The 21,255-nt window shown below is 53.3% G+C and overlaps 1 protein-coding gene across 3 annotated transcripts in view; it reads left to right on the plus strand.

Annotated features, from left to right (window-relative positions):
• Positions 1-383: 383 nt before the first annotated feature.
• CHST3 (carbohydrate sulfotransferase 3) overlaps positions 384-21,255 on the plus strand; it is a 44,715-nt gene continuing 23,843 nt past the window's right edge. Inside the window, exon 1 of one of the 3 annotated variants that reach the window (XM_032256284.1) lies at positions 384-632. The gene's annotated coding sequence lies outside the window, so the exon portion shown is untranslated. The other 2 variants (XM_032256286.1, XM_032256285.1) reach the window with 2 other exon arrangements.

Here is a 21,255-nt window from a genome sequence, read left to right on the forward strand (position 1 = left end):
TACCCGAGCGGCCCCAGGAGAATCCTCGGGGACTGGAGGGCGGAGGGGCAGCGCCCGGAACAAAGGCCCGCAGAGGGGTCCTGGAGAGAGCGGCTCCCCGGGGGCGGCTCCCCTCCCTCTCCTCCCTCCCCTCCTCTCCCGTCGGCTCCTCCTCCTCCTCCCCTTCTTCCCCCAAAGGCCCGGCCGGCGCGTAGCCCGAGCAGCGCCAACTTCGCCAACGGTTCCCAAGTTGCCGGGCGCGCAGGGGTGGGAGCTGGGTGGGGTGAGGAAGAGGAGGAGGAGGAGAGCTCCCGGGCGCCTTGGACGCGGTTCAGGAATCCGCTGCCGCTCGCCGGCTCGGGCCGGAGCGGGGAGGGCGCCAGGCAGGACCGCTAGCCCGCTTGCTGCGCAGGACGGCGCCCGCCTGGCGCCGCTTCCCTTCCCGCGTGCCGACCAGCCCGGCCGCGCCTGCATCCCTCCTGCCCGCCCCGGGGAGGGCGCACAGCCCGGGCAGCGCGGGCGCTGGGGCCGCGGAGCCGCTTCTGCCGGGATCTTCCAAGAGGAAGGCGAAGTTGCGAGCGGATGCTGCCCGCGCCGGACCCCAGCCGCGGAGGGTCGGGGCCGCCAGCGCCGGAGGAGCCTCAGCGGCCGGGGTAAGTGGGGCGCCGGCGTCCGGGAACTGCAGCCTCGGCCGGGGGAGGCCGCACAGCGGGAGCCCCCAGCCTTCCGGGTCCGCACTGGCGCGCCAAACTTTGGAGGGAGAAGGGGAAGAAGCAGAGGGTGGGAGGGTGAGTTCCCAGCTCGGGGAAAAGCCCAGGCAGGCGCCCACAAACCGCTGCACCCGAATCACACCTGCCAGGTACACACAGCTCATCGCCACTCATGCCCCGCACACGCGCAGGCCGGTTTGCGCACACCCACACCGGCCAGGCACGTGCCACACACCGAAATGCACATTCCTTGGAGCACTGGGGGATTTGGCCTCCACACCAGGCACGTCCTCACACCTCTCCAGCACATCCACGGCCTTTGTCTGCTGCCCCGTAAGCCCCCAGGGAGAGGGAGCCCCCAAAGCGCAGCGGGCGGGAGAGAGGCTTCCTGGGCTTTGAAAACTCATGGCCAGAACCTCGAGACCAACGGTGGGGGGAGCAGGCGTTGCAGTCGGTTCTCGGGGTTCAGCAGGAGCGGATTTGGTGTGGAAACTCGGTGTCTGGGTGATGTGTCTGGGTGTGCGAAGCCCTTCCGGAGGCGAGGCCCGGAGAGAGGAGGGAGTGATTCATAAACTCAGAGCCGGCGTGCCAGGGTCTGTGAGCAGAGGGGAAGAGGCTGGCAGGCCTTTGCTGCGCTAGACAGCAGGATGGTGGCGGTGACAGTCTTCCAGGGAAGAAGGGTCCGTACCCTTCCCCCCAGCGGATGTGTTACCTCCGGGACATCCAGGGGAACTGAATGAGGAGATTCCAGCCCTGGGTGTGGACGGGGGAAGGGGAGGTGGGCGGATTTAAGCCTAAAAGGTTAGGGAGAAGCCAGGGCAGGCCTGAAGCCTTAATTATTTTCCTTGCACCTGAACTTGTGTTTGGTTTCTGATGCGTGGTGTTCCTGGGCCCCAAGATGTACCAGGGATTTTGCTGGGCCTAGCATAGTGCCTGGCACAGCGGTCACTCAGTCAGTATTTGCTTGATGAAAATGACACCGGTAATTGACATTCTTTATGGACTTACTGTGAGGCAAGCCCAGTGGGCCTCTGCTGGGTTGGACGTGGTCTTCCAGCAGAGGAGGGGGCCTGAGTAGCTCCTCGGAGTCCTGCCTGATCGGTTTGGGCCAGTGGCCCAGGCAGTGTGTGTTCCACTGTGTCCTGTGGGCTGCCCTTGGGGGACTTGAGCTCATCATTGGCCTCTGCCCCTCTAAGAAGGCAGCAGGAAAAGTTTCATTTCTGTATCTGGCTAAGGTGAGGTTGATGTGGGTTTTGGTAGATGGCAGGCTATTTGGCAGATTGAAGAATACCTTTAGATCCATCAATCTTCCCATCTCCTGGCTGCAGTGGAGAGAGGTGGGTAAGTGGAGAAAGAGATGGGCCAGGCTGCTGGGCATGTGCTGGGGGCAGGAGGAACATGGGAACATGTAGAATTTGGGGGCAGCTGCTTTTCTTCCTGGCTCCTGATGGCCTGGCTGGAGATGGGTCTCATGAAAGGTCTAGCAGCTGTGTCCTGCAGCAGTGGCTTGGCTCTGTGGTGGCAGCAGGTGGAGGGGTGGTCACAGTCCCTGTACCGAGTATTGCTGTGGGTTCTTCTGTGCCAGCTTGCATGGGTTTTCCAGAGGAACAGAAACATCCATGTTTCCTGGAACTGGATTGCCGGTGGTCTTGGGATTGAGAGTGCATGAAGATGTGGGGCCGGCCTGGGCATGTCATTGAAACGAAATGTGTCATTCCCCACCCCTGCCCCCTTGTGAAGAGCTCTGACTAGGTTCAGTGTGCATTTCAAGCTTCTAAATGCTGAAATTAGCAAGTCATGTGGGTAGTAGCACCAAGGACTGTGGCCTCAGATGAAAGAGGAGGGGATCTGGGCTTGGCTACCCCCAGTTTCAGGTGGAACCTTGCAGCCAGTTCCTTCCCCATATCCCCTTTCCACTTTCATTATGCCCTCTGTGAATCGAGAGCTCTGTATACGTTACTTAAATAAATCATTACACCCCTATGAGGTTAGCATTTCATCTCCATTTTGCAAACTAAGGGTCAGAAAAGTTACATAAGTTTTTCAACATCACACAGCTAGTAAGAGACAAAGCCAGTTTTGTGTATTTGTGTGTGTGTGTGTGTGTGTGTGTGTGTGTGTGTGTGTTTAGACAGAGTCTCGCTCTGTTGCCAAGCTGCAGTGGCGGGATCTCTGCTCACTGCAACCTCCACCTCCCAGGTTCAAGTGATTCTTCTGCCTCAGCTTCCTGAGTAGCTGGGACTACAAGCTAGCACCACCAAGCCCCGCTAATTTTTGTATTTTTAGTAGAGACGAGGTTTCACCATGTTGGCCAGGATAATCTTAATCTCTTCACCTCATGATCCGCCCACGTCGGCCTCCCAAAGTGCTGGGATTACAGGTGTGAGCCACCATGCCCAGCCATGTTTTTGTTTTTTTTTTTAACTTAATGTTAGGTTCGGGGTACATATGCAGGTTTGTTACATAGGGAAATTGCATGTCATGGGGGATTGGTGTACAGATTATTTTATCACCCAGATAATAAGCATAGTACCCAATAGATAGTTGTTGAGTTTGGTTTTGTTTTCTTTTGTTTGTGTTTGTTTTGAGACAGGGTCTCTTGCTCAGGCAGGAGTGCAATGGCACAATCACTGCCACTCACCAAAGCCTCAACCTCCGAGGCTCAGGTGATCCTCCTGCCCCAGCCTCCCAAGTGGCTGACATCACCATACCTGGCTAATTTTTTAAATATTTTTTGTAGAGACAGGGTTTCACCATGTTGCCCAGGCTGGTCTCAAACTCCTGAGCTCAAGCGATTTGCCTCCCTCAGCCTCCCAAAGTGCTGGGATTACAGGCCTGAGCCATTGCAGAGGCCCGTGATAGGTAGTTTTTTATCTTCATCCTCCTCCCTCCCTCCACCCTCAAGTAGGCCCTCGTGTCTGTGGTTCCCTTCTTGGTGTTTAGATGCACTCAGTGTTCAGCTCCCACTTCTAAGTGAGAACATGCAGCATTTGGTTTTCTGTTCCTGTGTTAGTGTGCTCAGGACAATAGCCTCCAGCTCCATCCGTGTTGCTGCAAAGGACATGATCTTATTCTTTTTGTGGCTGCATAGTATTTCATGTTGTGTATCTACATTTTCTTTATCTAGTCTACCGTTGATGGGCATTTAGGTTGATTTTATGTTTTTGCTATTATGACCAGTGCTATGATAAACATATGTGTGCATGTGTCTTTATGGTAGAACAATTTATATTATTTTGGATATGTACCTAATAATGGGATTGCTTCGTGGAATGGTAATCCTGCTTTGAGTTATTTGAGAAATCGCCAAACTGCTTTCCACAATGACTGAACTAATTTCCATTCCCACCAGTAGTATACAAGCTCCCTTCCCCTCCCCTCCCCTCCCCTCCCTTCCCCTCCCCTTCCTTCCCCTCCCCTCCCCTCCCCTTCTCTCCCTTCCCTTCCCCTTCCTTCCCATTCCTTCTCTTCTCTTTTTTATTTTTGAGACAGGGTCTTGCTCTGTCGCCAGGCTGGAGTGCAGTGGTGTGATCTCGGCTCACTGCAGCCTCCGCCTCCTGGGTTCAAGCGATTCCCCTGCCTCAGCCTCCTGAGTAGCTGGGACTATAGGCACTCACCACCATGCCTGGCTAATTTTTTATATATATATATTTTAGTAGAGACAGGGTTTCACCAGGTTGGCCAGGATGGTCTCGATCTCCTGATCCGCCCACCTCAGCCTCCCAAAGTGCTAAGATTACAGATGTGAGCCACCATGCTGGCCAGCACTCCCTTTTCTCCACAACCTGACCAGGATCTGTTATTTTTTGACTTTTTCATAATAGCTTTTCTGACTGGTATGAGATGGTATCTCGTTGTGCTTTTGATTTGCGTATTTCCAATGATTAGTGATGTTGACCATTTTTTCATATGCTTATTGGCCACATGCATGTCTTCATTTGAAAAGCATCTGTTTGTGTCCTTTGCCCACTTTTTTTTTTTTGAGATGGAGTTTCACTCTTGTTGCCCAGGCTGGAGTGCAATGGCACAATCTCGGCTCACCGCAACCTCTGCCTCCCAGATTCAAGCGATTCTCCTGCCTCAGCCACCCAGTAGCTGGGATTACAGGCGCCTGCCACCATGCCCGGCTAATTTTGTATTTTCAGTACAGACAGGGTTTCTCTGTGTTGGTCAGGGTGTCGAACTCCTGACCTCAGGTGATCCGCCAGTCTCAGCCTCCCAAAGTGCTGGGATTACAGGTGTGAGCCACCACGCCTGGACCTTTGCCCACTTTTTAATGGGATTGTTTTTTGCTTGTTAACTTGTTCAAGTTCCTTATAGATTCTGGATATTAGAGTTTTGTTGAATGCATAGTTTGCAAATATTTTCTCCTCTTCTGTAGGTTGTCTGTTTACCGTTGATTGTTTCTTTTGCTATGTAGAAGCTCTTTAATTAGGTCCCATTTGTCAATTTTTGTTTTTGTTGCAATTGCAAAACCAGTATTTGAACCTGGATCGTCTGACTCCAGAACCCACCCTGTCTCCACCATGCCAGGCTGTCTGCAAGGTCCTTATTGGTTCTCCATGGCAACAGGGAAACAGCACTGAAGCTTCTTACTAACGTGGTCCCAGGGCCTCTGCTTGCATTCCTCTTTTTCCACACGCTCTGCCGAGCCTGGATTATACCTTAGGCCGTGGGAATCAAAGGCTGGGTGGTACCAGGCTGCTGGAGCCTTCTGTGTGGCTCTGGAGTCAGGAAACTATGGAGATTTGGAGGGAGACACAGGAAGAGATGACTCGCTGCTTATCTGAGAAGTTCGGACAAAGCTGCCACTTGTGACCATACCTTGAATAGGGAAGAAATGGCCAGGTAGACCAAACATCCTCAGATGGGTTACTGTATTTCCCCCCCATTTCCCGCTGTTCCTCTCCAGGGTTATCTATTACCTGGGGAGATCAGCCCTTACCTGACACCTCCTATTGTCATATACCTGGTGAACATAAGGGCCCATGTCACAGCTGCCCTTCCCACCCTGCCACATGCTCTGGAGAACTGGACTCAGCAGCTCCTAGTCCACAGGAGAGAAGGCTGGGGCAGAGCCGGGGCAGCCAGGGGAGGTCATAACCACATGCCCACCTGGTCCCCAGCTCTTGCTTTTACACCCATGCCCCGCCAGGAGACAGCAGTTCTCCACTGGCCCTATTTACAGATGAGGACATGAGGCTCAGAGAGGTGCCGTGGATGGCCAAGGTCACGAAGCCAGGGAGCTGCAAAGGCCCGGGACAGCTGTGTTTTCAGTTGGGGTGGTATTCTCTACCTCTGCCCCCCAAGAGCTGAGACCAGTTACCCCTGCTGGGGCAGGGTCCTCACTGCTCCACCCACACTCATCTCTGCCCTGAGAGCCCCAATACAGGTGTCCATAGAATGGGAAAGGCTGGCACCCTTCAAAACACGCAAGGAGTATTGGCTGAGCACTGCCCAGCTGGTCCCTGCCCACCTTCCGTGGGAAGCCCACCTGGGCGAGTTCTGAGAGCCTTCCCAGTGCTGAGCTGCAAAGAAACTTGAACCCTCTGCCCGTCCACTGCCGAGGGGACACGCTGACCAGGATGGAAGCTGGGGGACTGGGTGTGGGGAGAAGCCACCCCACTGCAGGGGCTGGGGCTGTCCATCCTTGTACTCCTGGTTCCATCCCAGTGCCTGAGACATGGGAGGTTCAGGGGAATGTGGTCAGATGCTGGGTGAAGCTCTGGGAGGGGCTCTGAATGCTTCTGCTGGGAAGTCCTAGGGCAGCGGCTCAGGTAGGGTCTTTGCTGCGAGGGAACACTCACAGAGTCTCTGGCTTTTGTGAAGTCATGCCTCCAGAGAAGAGACACTTCTCCTTTTCATTCCTTAAACGGAAACAATATTTGTCACCTTTTCTTCTCTGAGGCCTAAAGTGATGGCAGAACGCTGCTAGTCCCACTCCAAGCGTGTGGACTCCACAGCGGGGTTTGGGGTGACCCTGGCAGGCCTGGACGGTCTGTTCTGTGCTTGCTGGTGGACACGCTTCAGCCCTCTGTCTCCATTGCCCCAAATCTGGCTGTGGCTCCTGGGCCCCCACCAGCGTGGAGGGCCGGGGTGGCCCCAGGAGCCCCTGACCACCAGCGTGGAGGGCCGGGGTGGCCCCAGGAGCCCCTGACCACTGGTGGCTTTCTTGTCTCCAGCCACGCTCCTTCCTTCCCCCAACACCCCACCGCCGCCGCCTCCTCACAAAGATGGCTGTGTGCGAAGGGACTGTGGCTTCCCTGGGCCCTGGGAAATTTATCACTGAGGTTCCAGAGGACTCTATGAAAAGGATTTGGAGGAAAAGTGTGGAAAATAAACAAGCCAGTTCCCAGCTCCGCCTCTCCTGAATGCCGCAAGTAAACAACCACCTCAGCGGCCAACCCGGGATGTTCTTATTTGGCCTCTGTGGTTACACCTGCCCCCTCCCCGCCCAGCCCCTCCTCCTTGACTTCGAGAGCCTCAAAAGGCAGGAACACACCCTCCACTGGCCAGTGCTTGTGCTGCAGGGACGCTGGTGGCCGGGCACAGGGAGAACATGTATGCGGGACAGAAGACAGCCGGGGGTCCCAGCTCAGCCCCGCTCCCTCTGAGTCAGTCCCAAGCCCAGGCCCTGCCCAGCAAGCAGACGGTGACCTCTTGGTTGGTTGGTGAGTTTAACTTTGATGGTGCAGAATGATGGGGCTTTTCTCCAGTTTTGTGGCGTCCGAGAAGCTTTGCTTCTTCAACATGGATTTAGGGTAGATAGACCAAAGCTGATTTTCCCGTATGTCTCTCCAAGGTGGGACCTACCTGTGAGCAAACCTTCATACATTTGTTTACTGTGTAGGCTACTGGACAAAAATGTCAGGTTTCTTTGCTTTGGACTGCAGTCCTATCAACTCAGGGGTGGTGGGGTAAGGTCACGCCAATGATTTCCAGAAACTCAAGCGCTATTCTGAGTGACTAAGCCTGTGGGATAGGACGCACATTTTCCATCTCTTAAAAACTTCAATTTATTTAGTGACCACCTTTAAAATCAAGCACCCGGTGAGAAGGGGGAGAACCAGGGCTTGGCAGTGGAGGGCCCCCACCTTGCAGCCAGGGAGTGGCTGAGGGCCCCTCTGGTTCTCTGGCTGCATTGAGCTCAGTCCACAGGCCCTGAAGCCTCTGGGATCTAGGGAGTGAGGCACTGTTGGAAGGTTCTGGGTCCTGCTACTTTGTCCTGCTGCTGCCAGGCTTCTGGAGAGGGTGGTTGTGGGGTGAGCCCTGCATCCCGCAGCCTTGGTGGGGAAGGCCTAGTGGGCTGCACTCCCATCTGCCTGTCCTATTCTGTGTTTCGGGCTTCTGAGGAAAGTTCTGGTTCGTAAAACGGCTCCACAGCTTAGCCATCTGCAGAGTATGTCTGCAGGTTGATCGGCTTTCTGTCGTGTGTGTGCTGTGCTTGTTCACACATGCCATGCCGATGCCCGCCTGTGCCAGCCCCAGCCCCCGCAGCTACCTGAGATTTAGCCCTGGGCGTCTCCTCCCCGCCCCCACTTCCCCGCTTCCCCCTCCTCTCCTCCCTTCCTCTCCAGCTTCCTCGCCATCTGCAGGATTCTGGAAAGTGCTAACGTGTCTGAGCCAAACAGTGCTATCTGAGGAAATATTTTGAAAACACACGGGGCCACCCCCTTCCCCACACTGACTACGCTGATTTTCAGCAAGGAATTTCCCAACTCCAGCCACAGGGAAGGGCTCCAGGTGCCTGGCTTTCCTCTGGAGACTTCCAGGGGCTTGTCAGGGACACGGAGAGAAGCTGAGGGCCCGTCCTGCAGGGTTGAGGACAGACATGTCTGAAGAGGCCCCGAGAATAGAAACCTAGACCCTGCGAGTCACAACTCAGGGTCACCCACCAGAGGGTGAAGAGGTGGCTGTGACCTCAGTGGTCAGGCACCTGCCTTCTTTTTACCCTGAGACATGCGTTTCTCTTTCACTTTTTTTCCTTCTTTTGCATCTGGTGTGGGTGCGGGGGTGGCGTGCACAGGAAACAGTAATGGTATGAGCTGCTGGTGTGCCTGGCACTGCCCTGAGCACCTACAGGGCACCCCGTCACCGAGCTCTCCCAGGAAGTTCTGGAGGTGGCTCCAGTTATTCCCACCATTTTACAGATGGGAAAACAGAGGCAGACAGGCTGGATAAGTTGTTGACATGCCGCAGCTGGTGAGGGGCAAAGCCGGGCCCGAGCCCCTAGGCAGACTCCAGAGTCTGGACTCTCAGCCCTGCCTTGGTATCACCTGTGTGTGAGTCTGTCCCACCATGGCTGCACTAAGAGGGTAGATGGCACACACTGACCTTCATTTTCAAACCGTGGCCAGCGCATGCCACCGGGTTCTAGCTAGGAAGCTCTGGCAAGGTTGGCGTCACCTTGGCCTTCTCCAGGTCTGACTCCGGCACCTGCTGGCTGCCCTGGGCAGGGCATTTTGGATCCTGCATCAGGGTCTTTTGCAAGGTCCACTCTGCTGATGCTGCTCCCCTGTGCCCTGACCTGGTCTCAGGAAGGGTATAGATGGCAGCGGGTGTGGTCTCAGTTGGCAAGGGGAAGCTGGCAGTTTGGGAGCTTCTGCCTCCCTAGGACCATTCCAACAAGACAGAAAACCCCACCCCGAGTGATAACTGGTCCTGTGATCTTTCAACAAATAATTATTCCCCAGCCTCACCTGGACTCCGTATCCCACATTTCAAATTGTCCTCATTTCCCGGACACACACACCCCACTCTCTGTAGCCTTCCCAGCTGCCAAGGACATTCCCTCCTTCCCCCTTTTCCCCTTGGCTTGGATGTCACCTTCTCCTGGAAGGGGAGGGTGGTGGCCCTCCCCATGGCTGCCTGAGGGTCCCCCTCGCCACATTTGGCCCGCTGTATTACGATTGCTGGTTCAGTGTTCTGTGGTCTACACCAGGCAATGCTTTCTGCAAGGGGAGGACGGCTGTCTGCCTTTTTCATCTTTGTAGCCCCCAGCTTGGCAGTGAGTGTCACTACCTGATTATGGAAGGAGTGAGTGACAGATATGGCACAGGACCCGCAGGGGGCAGCTGCCTGGGAGGATGGGGCAGGCCCAGTCTAGGATGCTTCTGTGAGGGAGTGGTTCGTGTCTGGGGAGGCTGGTGGAACTCATGGTGAGCTGGTGGGGATCCCAGCACATGGCCTCTTGAGGTCGTTACCCCGTGGATTTTGGGCTGGGATCCTGAGGATGGGCCTGAAACCCTTCCAGAAGCCCCTCCAGTCCCGTCACTTGTCTGCCTGCTCTGGATCCACCTTTTTGGGCTGGTGGCTGGCTGCACTCTGGGCCCCTGCTCAACTCCACCAGCAAGTGGACGTCTGTTCAGCCTCTCCAGGGTCCAGTTCCCATCCCCAGGTAACGAGGCCTCCCATGACGGAGTCGATTCTCTGAGCAGAAAGAGGGAAGCCTGGTTGGCTGGCTGCCTCCCCAGGGGTGGGTGGAAGTGTTCTGGGGCCCCAGCTCCAGCCCTCAGGCTGTCTATCCTTGCAAAAGTAGTGGGGCCCAGAATGCTGAGTTCTTGGGTATCACCTGTCCAGAAACTGCGTGCCTGTGCTCATGCTGGCACTGCAAGATGGTGGGATAACAGGAGGGACTTTCAGGCTGGAAGAGAGGAGACCTGGGTGTCCCAGTGACCACCTTTGAGTCCCACTGTGATGAGCCCACAAAGGTGGACATGAGGGAAGACTTGGAGAAGGCTTCCTGGAGGAGGCAGGCATTCCAATGCATGAGGGAAGCTGGGCAAAGGCATGGGGATGGGAAAGTTGAGATTGAAGGCAGGGCCTGGTGCGGAGTCTGGCAGGGCTGAACTGAAATGTATAGGATGCACAAGGAGAGAGGGACGGGCAGGATGGAGTTCTGGTTGTGCACACACACTCTAGAGCTGGGCTGCTTTCATGGGAACCCCAGCTCCCCACTTACTGGCTGTGTGGCTGTGGCCAAGTTGCTTACCTTCTCTGTGTTCAGTTTTTTCACTACTGGTACCTACCACATGGGGATGATATGGGAATAAAATGTGTTTCTATACAATTGTTGGGAGCAGTATCTGGCACACTGTGAGCATCAAGAAGGGTGAGCTATTGTTACATAGGTATATGTTTTGATGCAGCTAGAAAAGGAAGTTGAGATCAGATCATAGAGGCCCTTGAATGTCATTCTTTCCATTCACTAAGCACCTGCCATGTGTCAGGCTCTTCACAGTCATTCTCACCAAGCCCCCTATAGCCCGGCAAGGTTGTTAGCAATTTCACAGTTGTCTCCATTTCACAGATGAGGAAACTGAGGCTCGGAGAGATAGAGTAATCTGCCCAAGGTCACTCAGTCAGGGAGAGTCAGAGACAGTAACAACACCCAGGTCTGCTGTCGCTTGAGTCTTCCCTCAAAGTGGATATTGGAGAGACATGGAAGGGGCATCACGGGGATGAGCCCTGGGTGGGGGCCACAGCCAGAAGCACAGCAGGAATGTGGCAACTGTGGGTCCCTGGGGCAGGGTGGAGACGGGGAGAGATGCCAGGCGGGCCTGGAGGCCACAGCATACAGCTCACCATTCATAGCCCAGGGCAAACCATTGAGTCATTTGGGGAAAACATGACATCACTGAGTCTCACTGTCTGCCGCCCACCTGCTGTCTGCCCTCTGTGGTTCTTCTGACTACCTCAGTGCCCCAAGTCCCCAAGGGGACCCGCAGGTCCCAGGTAGCAGGGCCAGGTCAGCACCCCAGCTTCCTGTACTGACTTCCTCTCCCCAGCCATGGTCTTCTACCTTCCCACCTCTCCCCTCCCTGCCTAGGGCCCCTGCCCCAGCCCCACTCATACACACTGCTGAGGCAGAAGCTTCTGGAAGTGCTGATGGGCATGAAGAGCTTCCAGAAGGGCTTCCATGCCAAGCCTTTGATTGGAATTCTGGGCAGAGGGGGAACAGCTCAGAAGCCTGTGTCGAGCTTTTAGAGTTGCTTTTCCTTGAGAATGGTGCCTGCCGTTTGGGTGGGATCGCCTTTTCAAAAGTGGAGCCTGGTAGAGCTATCTGCCCAGCACTATGCCATGACCCAAAGGGGATTCAGAGACTGACAGGCAGGCCCCGCCTTCCTGGAGAATACAGTTGTGTGTCTGAGAGCTCTTTCTGTACCAAACATCCTTGAGCTGAGTGCTTTATTTTCATCCATCTGATTGCACGAGGTAATCTCATTTTACAGATGCCATCCCGGAGGCCCAGAGAGGTTAGGCAACTTGTCCAAGGTCACACAGCCAGGATTCAAACCCATGACTGTCCAACTCCAGATGTACTCTTAGCCACTCTGCCATCTGGCCACAAATGAAGCCACCAGAGAACCACAGAAGGTGGGATGTACTCAACATTTGGTCGATAAATTATACAGTGCAGACAGGAAGTACATGGGGTTTTCATCCCAGAGCAGCCTGAAGTATGTAGATCTGTTCAGGAGAAAATCCAGCTTCTCTCGCTGTGCAAATCCCACCCATGCAGCTGTTTGGGGTGAGAGGTTTCTTTAAATGTCTGTTGACTCTCCTCTCTGGAAGGAACACAGGAACTCAGGGGGTGCCTGTCCTGGTGCTGGTGGCCACACCTGGAAAAGGCGTATGAGTCAAGCTAGGGGCCCAGTGCCAGCTTCCTTGGCCCGTCGGTGGGTGCAGATGCCAGCCTTTGCAGCTGCTGCTGCGACTCACAGCTCTCTCCCGGTGCTGCCCTCAGTCAGGGCAGCTGGTGAGGAGGGTCGGTGGCCAGGCCCTGTGCAGAACGATGCCCTCTCACCTTCGCACGGGAAGCGTGATTATCCTGGCTTTCCAGGTGAGGACACTGAGGCTTAGAGAAGTTTTCTGGCTGCCTCAGCTCCCTCAGTGGGAAAGAGGCAGAACGGAGACTCAGTCTTCTTTCTGCAGGGAGAGGGCGTTTCTTCCTGGAGGTGGGAGGAGCCAGCCTGCCCTCCGACACTGGTTGGCACAGTCCTGTTCGGTTCTCTATTCTGGGCTTGCACTTCTGATTCATTCTGCAGTCAGCGGCTGTCTGTGATTTGGGGAAAATGACCCTCTAGGGTAGGAGAAAACCTCCTGGAGCACTTCTGAAGCCACAGGGGCCCTCCCCAGGCTTTGGGAAATGTTCCTTCTCCACCCAGATGCCAGCACCACCCTCGTCCTGGCGGTACCTGTCCCTGGAAGGGCCTCACTGCAGTGACTGATTACCCAGCATGCAACACACTGCCATTGCTCTCAATGGACAGGTGCTGTGGGGACACGGGTCTGCAAACCTGCCGTCTTTAGGGGTCCCCCATGCCTTTTAATGCGTATATCAATGTACCCCAAGCCCCAGTTCTGTGGAGTTTGTACAACTCCAGCCCCTGCCCCAAGGATTTCTGGGAAGCCCCCAGGAATGCTAATGAGGCCACAGTCTGCCCACCCCAGCCCCAGTCTCATCAGGCTTTAGGGGTGGCCATTCCCCCTGCTATAGAAGAGAGAGAGAACTCAAACCAGCAACTCCCCCTCCTCAGGCTCAGGCCCAGTCACTGCAGTAATAATTTCTGGGAAGCTGTCTTTGTGCTTGCAGAGAAGGCAGGCTTTGAAGTTAGACCGGAGGGGTCGTTTTGCTTCCAGTCGCCCCCAAGTTTTCCTTTCTGAGATAGGATTTGTTCTCTGCCTCTGCTTAAATTCAAAGACTTGTGAAAATGACTTTTCCCAGACAAGAGGCTAACCTCAAAAGAACTTTGCCTCTACAGACAGAAAACTGGAACCTACTTTTATTTTTGTTTTAGTGCGTTTTTTTTTTTAACACCCCTCCCCTTGGTTTTAGTTTTATTAAATTTTAAAAAATCAATAATACATGCCCATGGCACAAAGTTGAAAAGGCACAAAACGGTCTCTGCGCAGTCTCTTTCCCATGCTGGACTGAGACACTCAGCACTGTTAGTTTGGCGTGTGTGTCCGCTGCGTTTAAATTGTCCAGCTTAAAAACAAAACCTTTCCCTGTTTCACAATTCAGTCAACCGAGGCACAACCTGGAAATAGCACCGGGCCCCTTGCAGCGTCCAGCACTGCCAGAGGACTGTTATTACGATAATGACCATGGCTGAGGCTGAGGCTGCATGCCGCCCCCCCCACAAGCAGGGCTACTGCCCACAGTCCCAGCCCCCAGCGCTGAGCAGTCACACACACAGTATGAATGAGGCCAGCCCCCGCCTGCCCGCTCAGCTTCCAAGCCTAGCATTCTCAGGCTCCAGGCTAACCCTGCCCTCCCAGCTGCCCCTTCAACATTGTCGCCTCTTGTCTTACAGGCAGTAGCCACAGCTGAGGCTGTGGGGTCAGGGCATGGCAGGGGTGATCTGACCAACCTCTGCTGCCTCTTAGCCACACTGTGTATTCAAAGTCCCCTAAGCTTGATTGTATTTTGAGACAGGGTCTCACTCTGTCACCCAGGCTGGAATGCAGTGGTGCAACCATAGCTCACTGCAGCCTTGACCTCCCAGGCTCAAGTGACCCTCCTACCTCAGCCTCCCAAGTAGGTGGGACTACAGGTGTGCTTCACCTAATTTTTTTTTTTTTGAGACGGAGTTTCGCTCTTGTTACCCAGGCTGGAGTGCAATGGCGCGATCTCGGCTCACCGCAACCTCCGCCTCCTGGGTTCAGGCAATTCTTCTGCCTCAGCCTCCTGAATAGCTGGGATTACAGGCACACGCCACCATGCCCAGCTAATTTTTTGTATTTTTAGTAGAGACAGGGTTTCACCATGTTGACCAGGATGGTCTCGATCTCTTGACCTCGTGATCCACCCGCCTCGGCCTCCCAAAGTGCTGGGATTACAGGCTTGAGCCACCGCGCCCGGCCGTCACCTAATTTTTAAATGTTTTTAAGAGACGGGGTCTTGCTATGTTGCCCAGGCTGGGGCTTGTTTGTTTGTTTTGAGACAGGGTCTTGCTCAGTTACCCAGGTTTGAGTGCAGTGGCTCAATCTCAGCTCACCACAACCTCCGCCTCTCAGATTCAAGCGATTCTCCTGCCTTAGCCACCTGAGTAGCTGGGATTACAGATGTACACCACCACACCCAGTTAATTTTTGTGTTTTTAGTAGAGACAAGGTTTCATCATGTTGGCCAGGATGATTATTTTTTTAAAGGAAGTCTCCCACCAGCTGGCTCTGAGCCACTGGCTGAGAAGGGAGGTCCATGAAGCATTCAACAGTAGTAACTGCACTGCCTCCTCCTCATACTGAACCTGCCTCTATGCTGGGCATGTGCCACCCATTCTACAGGCATCATCCTATTTCACCTTCATGGCAGCACTGTGAGGGAGCATTGCTGTCCCCGTGTGACAAAGGAGGAAGGAGCCCGGAGAGGTCACATTGTACAAAGTGGTTCAGGGCTGGGCACGGTGGCTCAGGCCTGTAATCCCAGCACTTTGGGAGGTCAAGGCGGGCAGATCACTTGAGGTCAGGAATTCGAGACCAGCCTGGCCAACATGGTGAAACCCTGTCTCTACTAAAAATATAAAAATTAACCGGGCTTGCGGGCACGCGCCTGTAATCCAGCTACTTGGGAGGCCGAGATAGGAGAATCTCTTGAACCTGGGAGATGGAGGTTTCAGTGAGCCGAGATCGTTCCACTGCACTCCAGCCTGGGCGACAGAGTGAGACTCTGCCTCAAAAGAAAAAAAGTGCCTCAGCTGGGCTTGGATCCTCAACATGTCGGGCCCCAGTCACCAGGTTCCTGACCCCGTGCTGCCAGGCTTCCCCGGACAGTACCACAAACTCAACAATCTGCTCCCTTCCTCTGAAGGGTGACCTGTCATTCCCCAGAGCTTGTTTAATAACTAAAGTAGTAATCATAGCAACCTTCTCTACCCTTCACTTTGTGTAAGCATTGTTCTAGAAGCACACACATCCATCATTCAGTCCTCACGGTGCTCCCACGTGGTAGGCGCTGTCCGTATACCCTTTTTGCAGATGAGAAGATCAAGGCACAGGAGCTTGTCTGGTGAGCAGCCCATGTTTACAGGGCACTGAGGAACTGGCCTCTAGGGAATGCGGGGCTCCTGTTGTACCCCAGAGGGGCAGTGCCCTGCCTCCTCTCTGCTGAGCCTTTGGAAATGGCCTCCGAGGGGCGCCTGTTCAGCACAGCTCTGTGAGCCAAGAGCAGGAGTGCTTGAGGCACATGTAGACATCGTCTGCGCCCTCCCCAGGATGCCTCCCCACGTCTGACCTTGGGGGCCTGGTGCCAAGGGGAGGTTCTTAACATACTGGTTTCTCCTTGGCCCCGGGGCGGCTTCCTTCCCTTCCCTTCCTTCCTTCTTCCCTTACATATTTGTTCAGTGCCATACACAGTACCTCTCATACAAGGTGAAAGGTGATAGGAATGGTGCAAGGTAGAGAGAGGAATGGTGTGGGAGAGGAACATGCGGTAGGAGGTTCTCCCTTCTCATCCTGGCCTGGCACCTCCAGCTGGGTGGCCTTGGGCGGGTCGCTCAACGTCTCTGGACCTCTGTTTCTCATGGAGGAGAGGGTGGAGGTGAGGACCCAGCTTGCCTGCCAGGCTTTTGTGAGAATCGGAGGTACAAAAGGGCTTTCTAAACAGGTGAGGGTGACAGATGGCTGGAGAGGGGTTAGACTAGTCCCCTGGGGGATTGGTTATGGCTGTGGGGATGTGTGGGGTTTGGGCTGAGCCTTAAGGGATGGGTGGAAATTGGCCAGGCACAGATGGGGGAGGGGTGGTGCTTTAGGCACCCCCAGCCCTAGGCTCATGGTTGCCCAGCCCCTTCGGGCGTCACCTTCCCTTTTCTGCATTTTGACCCAAAGATGGACTCTCAGCTCTGAGTTCTTTTTAGGAAATGACTTTACTATTTTTTCTTTTTTTTTTTTTTTAATTTTTTTCTTTAAGGCAGTCAGAATATTATTTTTGTAATAATGCTTGATGCTTTGTCTGTAAAATTCAAGTACAATGGGTAAGTACAGAAAAGAAAGCAGCAAATCACCACTAATCACCCCACCCAGATGGAACTGTTTAGTTATTTGGTCAGTATGCTGATAGCCACCTCAATAGGCAGGCCTGCCTGGAGGGAGTGGGAGCACGGGGACACAAGGAAAATGCACAATTGAGTTTACCTTCAGCCCAGAGTTGTAAAGATTGTCTGGCCTGAAACAGTCCTTCCCTTCTGTCCACTGCCTGCATGACTGCATCTGTTGGGGAAAGAGGGAACGGGGAACTCTCAGGCATGGGCTTCAAAACCTCCCATTGAGACAAATTACAGAAAAGGAGCCGGTCTCACTGAGCACATTCTAGCTCCCCAGCAGTGGCTTTCCAACTTTTTGAATAAAACCTCAGACTCAGACACACACACGGAACTGAAACAAAAGCCTTATGAATCCCATATTTTGGCTGGGCACGGTGGCTCATGCCTGTAATCCCAGACACTTTGAGACACTTGAGGAGGATCACTTGAGCCCAGGAGATCGAGGCTGCAGTGTTTGCACCAGCGTACTCCAGCCCCGGCAGCACAGTGAGACCCTGTGTCCGAAAAAAAAAAAGAAAAGACACTCACGCTTATCATCATGATACGTGAGGCATTCTGATATTTTCTAATCTTCACAATGCTGTTGTTTAAAAAAAAAAAAGCTTATCTTAACCTACCGAATTGTTGGCACAGCCTGCAGTTTGAGAAATGTCACTGTTGAGCAGCGATTTTCAAACATTTGTGTGCATCAGACTCAAATGCAGAGCGTACTCAAAACAACATGCTCCCTGTCCTGAGGTTCTGAGTCATTAGGTCTGGAGTGGGACCTGAGGATTCGCATTTCCACCAAGTTCATTTCCACCAAGTTCCCAGGAGGGGCTGATTCTGCCAGTCTGGGGACCCCACTTTGAGACCCACCCTCCTAGAGTATTTTTAAGGCAACATGCTCCCTTGGCAAAGACCCTCAGGGGATTTGCTTTATTGAATGGATGAGAATTGCTAGTCGCTTACATCTGAACGTAATACTTGAGGATGCTGGTCAGGCATTGTCACTGGGCTCCTTAACACCACCCTCCTAAAATCCCGCTCACACTCTTAATATAAAGTGCTGAATGTAGAAAAGGTCTGCTAAGCAAAGGGACATTTATGCCTAGCCCTGGTTACATTCCCTGCCTCTCAAATCCCAGACCCACAGAACATAAAACCCTCCCGGTCTTTCTGAAAACACTGTTCTTCTAAAGGCAATGAAAGGCGCTATTTAGCATGTGGGTTTCACCTTTCTGTTTTTTTAAAGGGAAGAAGGTAGGTCAAGCGTGACTGCCCCATGGGGAAGGCTGTCCCCACTGGCTGTGGTATGGGTCTGGTGGGTTTCACTGGCGGTCCCCGGTTTCCCAGCTTTAACCGGAAATTTTCCTGGCATTGTAGTCCGTGGCAGCACCTTGGCCTTGCAGCCTGCCAGATTCAGAGACTGGCCTATGTCCCAAACTGCTTCTGCTCTCCAACCAGGGACTGACAGCCCCCACCCTTAATCCTCCTCCTTCGTAGCCTTGGGGCCCCCATGGCCCCCTCCCCAGCCTCGCAGCCCTCCAGAAGCCAGCCCTCAGCTGGGAGCAGCTCCGCAAGGGAGAGGAGTGTTAAATGGGCACAGAGCCCCTCTGTTCCAGTAACAATGGCCCGTTGATGACTAGATTCTGCCCAGGTCAGCCCCCTCAACTGGACTTCAGGAAGGAGAAAGGACTCCAGCCCCCACAGGCAGCCATTTCTGGGTGTGAGGTTGATTCAGACGCCCGAGCCTCTGTCTACCCACAGAACCTCATTCTTCAGACCCTGGTGCAGCAGAGAGAAACGCCCATCCCAGGAGTGATTCCGTTCAGTCCAATTCAACAGACAGTTATTGAACAGTCCTGGCCACTGAGGTTTGGTGCTAAGTAGCTGTGCGGAATAAGAATAACCGCTGACATGAATTCAGTGCTTTTTACTGTCAACCCCACCCCTGGCTGCCCAGCAGCCTCTAGGGAACTTATAAAAATTCCCAGGCACAGATTCCCCAACCTTGAAATCTTCAGGGGTGAATCCCTGGCACTGATATTTTTTAAAATCTCTCAGAGTGATTCTCACGCCCAGTTAGGGTGCAGTATCACTGGCCTCTGGTCTGTTAGATGTTGTGCTAAGCATTTAACTTGGAGTTCCCTATTTAAGGAATCAGGTGCTTATGGGATGCTGCAATATGACCCCCACAGATGTCCACATATGCGCCACCAGCATCTGTGGATATGTGACCTTGCATGGTAGGGACTGTGCAGATGGCATTAAGGATTTTGAGTTGAGAGATTATCCTAGATTATCCAGGAGATCTTTAAATATAATCATAAGCGTCCTTATAAGAGGGAGGCAGAAGATTTGACTACAGAAGATGAGTATCAGAATAATGCATGGTGAGAAAAACTATTAGCCATTGCTGGTTTGCAGTTGCTGGAAGGGGCCATGAGCCGTGGAAAGCAGGCAGCCTCCAGAAGCTGGGAAAGGCAAGGCCTCAGACTCCACTTTCTCAGTAAATCCCTTCGTTCCTTCCTTGCTTTGTGTGTTTTGTCCAATTCTTTTTTTTTTTTGAGACAGAGTTTCACTCACGTTACCCAGGCTGGAGTGCAATGGCGCGATCTCGGCTCACCGCAACCTCCGCCTCCTCGGTTCAGGCAATTCTCCTGCCTCAGCCTCCTAAGTAGTTGGGATTACAGGCACGCACCACCATGCCCAGCTAATTTTTTGTATTTGTAGTAGAGATGGGGTTTCACCATGTTGACCAGGATGGTCTCGATCTCTTGACCTCATGATCCACCCGCCTCGGCCTCCCATAGTGCTGTTTTGTCCAATTCTTCTTCTTTTTTTTTTTTTTTTAAGACGGGGTTTCACCATGTTGGCCAGGTTGGTCTCGAACTGCTGACCTCAGGTGATCCGCCAGCCTCGGCCTCCCAAAGTTCTGGGACCACAAGCATGAGCCACCGCGCCAGGCCTCAGTTCTTTATTCAGGACGCCAAGAACATGGATACCCTCCACCTTTAACACAAAGCCACACCACAAGTTGATAACAGGTCCCCAAAGATCAGTTCCTGACCAGGGCGCTGATCTGCCCACTGCTGTACAGTTGCTTCCTTCTGGCTAAATCCACTTGCTCAGACAGAGAGCCTAATGGTTGAATTCATGGACTATGGAGCCAGGCTTCCTGGATTCAGTTCCCAGCTCTCCCTTTAACTGAGGGGAAGTTTTCTCTTCCCCTTGCCTTTGACGGGGATGGTGACTGTTATCTGATCATGATCTAGGGTTCTTGTGAGGATTAAATACATTTATGTACGTGAAGTACTTGGAACAACAATTCCTGTTCATCGTGTTAACTTCTGTTACTATTCAGCTCCTCTGGGGCAGGGGCTGGGTCTTTTCCTTCCTGTTCCTAGTGTCTGGCTCCATGCTTGGCCCAGAGCAAGTGCTCAGCAAATGAATATGCGTGTTTCATGTGAGCTTTTATCACTCAGAGGTTCTTTAGGTACCTTCCCAAAAGCTTTCAATCTTAACAAATTTCCATCTTAGTTTTTCAAATCCTTCTTCTCCTCCTGCCTGCCTGGGAGCTGTTGCAAAATTGCCATCGAGCAGTCTGAAGCTTGCTGTGCTCCTTGCAAAGTCCAGTGAGCAATTCAAAGATAACCCAGATGTCCCAGGCCTCCCGGTCAGAGTGCTTGTGCTGCACAGATGGCACGGCTGCCCCCCGCCTCCTTCACCCCAAGGCCCTGCTTGGCCGACCCGCTGAGGTTGTGCAGAGCTTTTTGGGCCCTATGGCACCACTGCTTGGGCACCAAGCCTTGAATGGTCTCACAGGACTCGCTGCCCCAGCTTCTGTCCTTAACAGAACCCACAACACGTTGTCCCACTGATGAGGGATCAGATATCATGCCATTCCCTCCGGAGTCCTGTCCCGTTTTTCTCCCTCTACCACGAAGAGGAGCATCTTCACTTCACCTTTCCCTCAGAAAGTCCCCACGCCTATTATTCCACATGTATAGACCCCAGGAAGGTCACTTGCTCATGGTTCTGCAAAAAGCCAAACTCCAGTTGAGTTTCAGTTGGAACCCAACTAGTTCACTTCTTTTTTTCCATTTTTCAAAGATCTCTTGAAACAGTGCCTGCTGTTGTGGGAGCTTTTCTTTTCTTTTCTTTTCTTTTCTTTTCTTTTCCTTTTCATTACACTGTTCCATTTTGACAGAAGAGTAGATTCACATGCAATTTTAAGAAATTATACAGAGAGGTCTCAGGAATCTGTTAAGCACTTCCGCCTATGGTAACATTTTGCAAAAGCCTAGCCTAATGTCACAACCAGGATACTGACCTCATAATACAGAATCCCTTGTATTGTTGCCCTTTTTTTTTTTTTTTTTTGAGATGGAGTTTTGCTCTTGTTGCCCAGGCTGGAGTGCAATGGCACGATCTTGGCTCACCACAGCCTCTGCCTCCTGGGTTCGGGCAATTCTCCTGCCTCAGCCTTCCAAGTAGCTGAGATTACAGGCATGCGCTACCACACCCGGCTGTTTTGT

This window comes from Sapajus apella, unplaced genomic scaffold (genome assembly GCF_009761245.1).
Source record: "Sapajus apella isolate SASKATOON/1434 unplaced genomic scaffold, GSC_monkey_1.0 scaffold94, whole genome shotgun sequence".
NCBI lineage: Eukaryota > Metazoa > Chordata > Mammalia > Primates > Cebidae > Sapajus > Sapajus apella.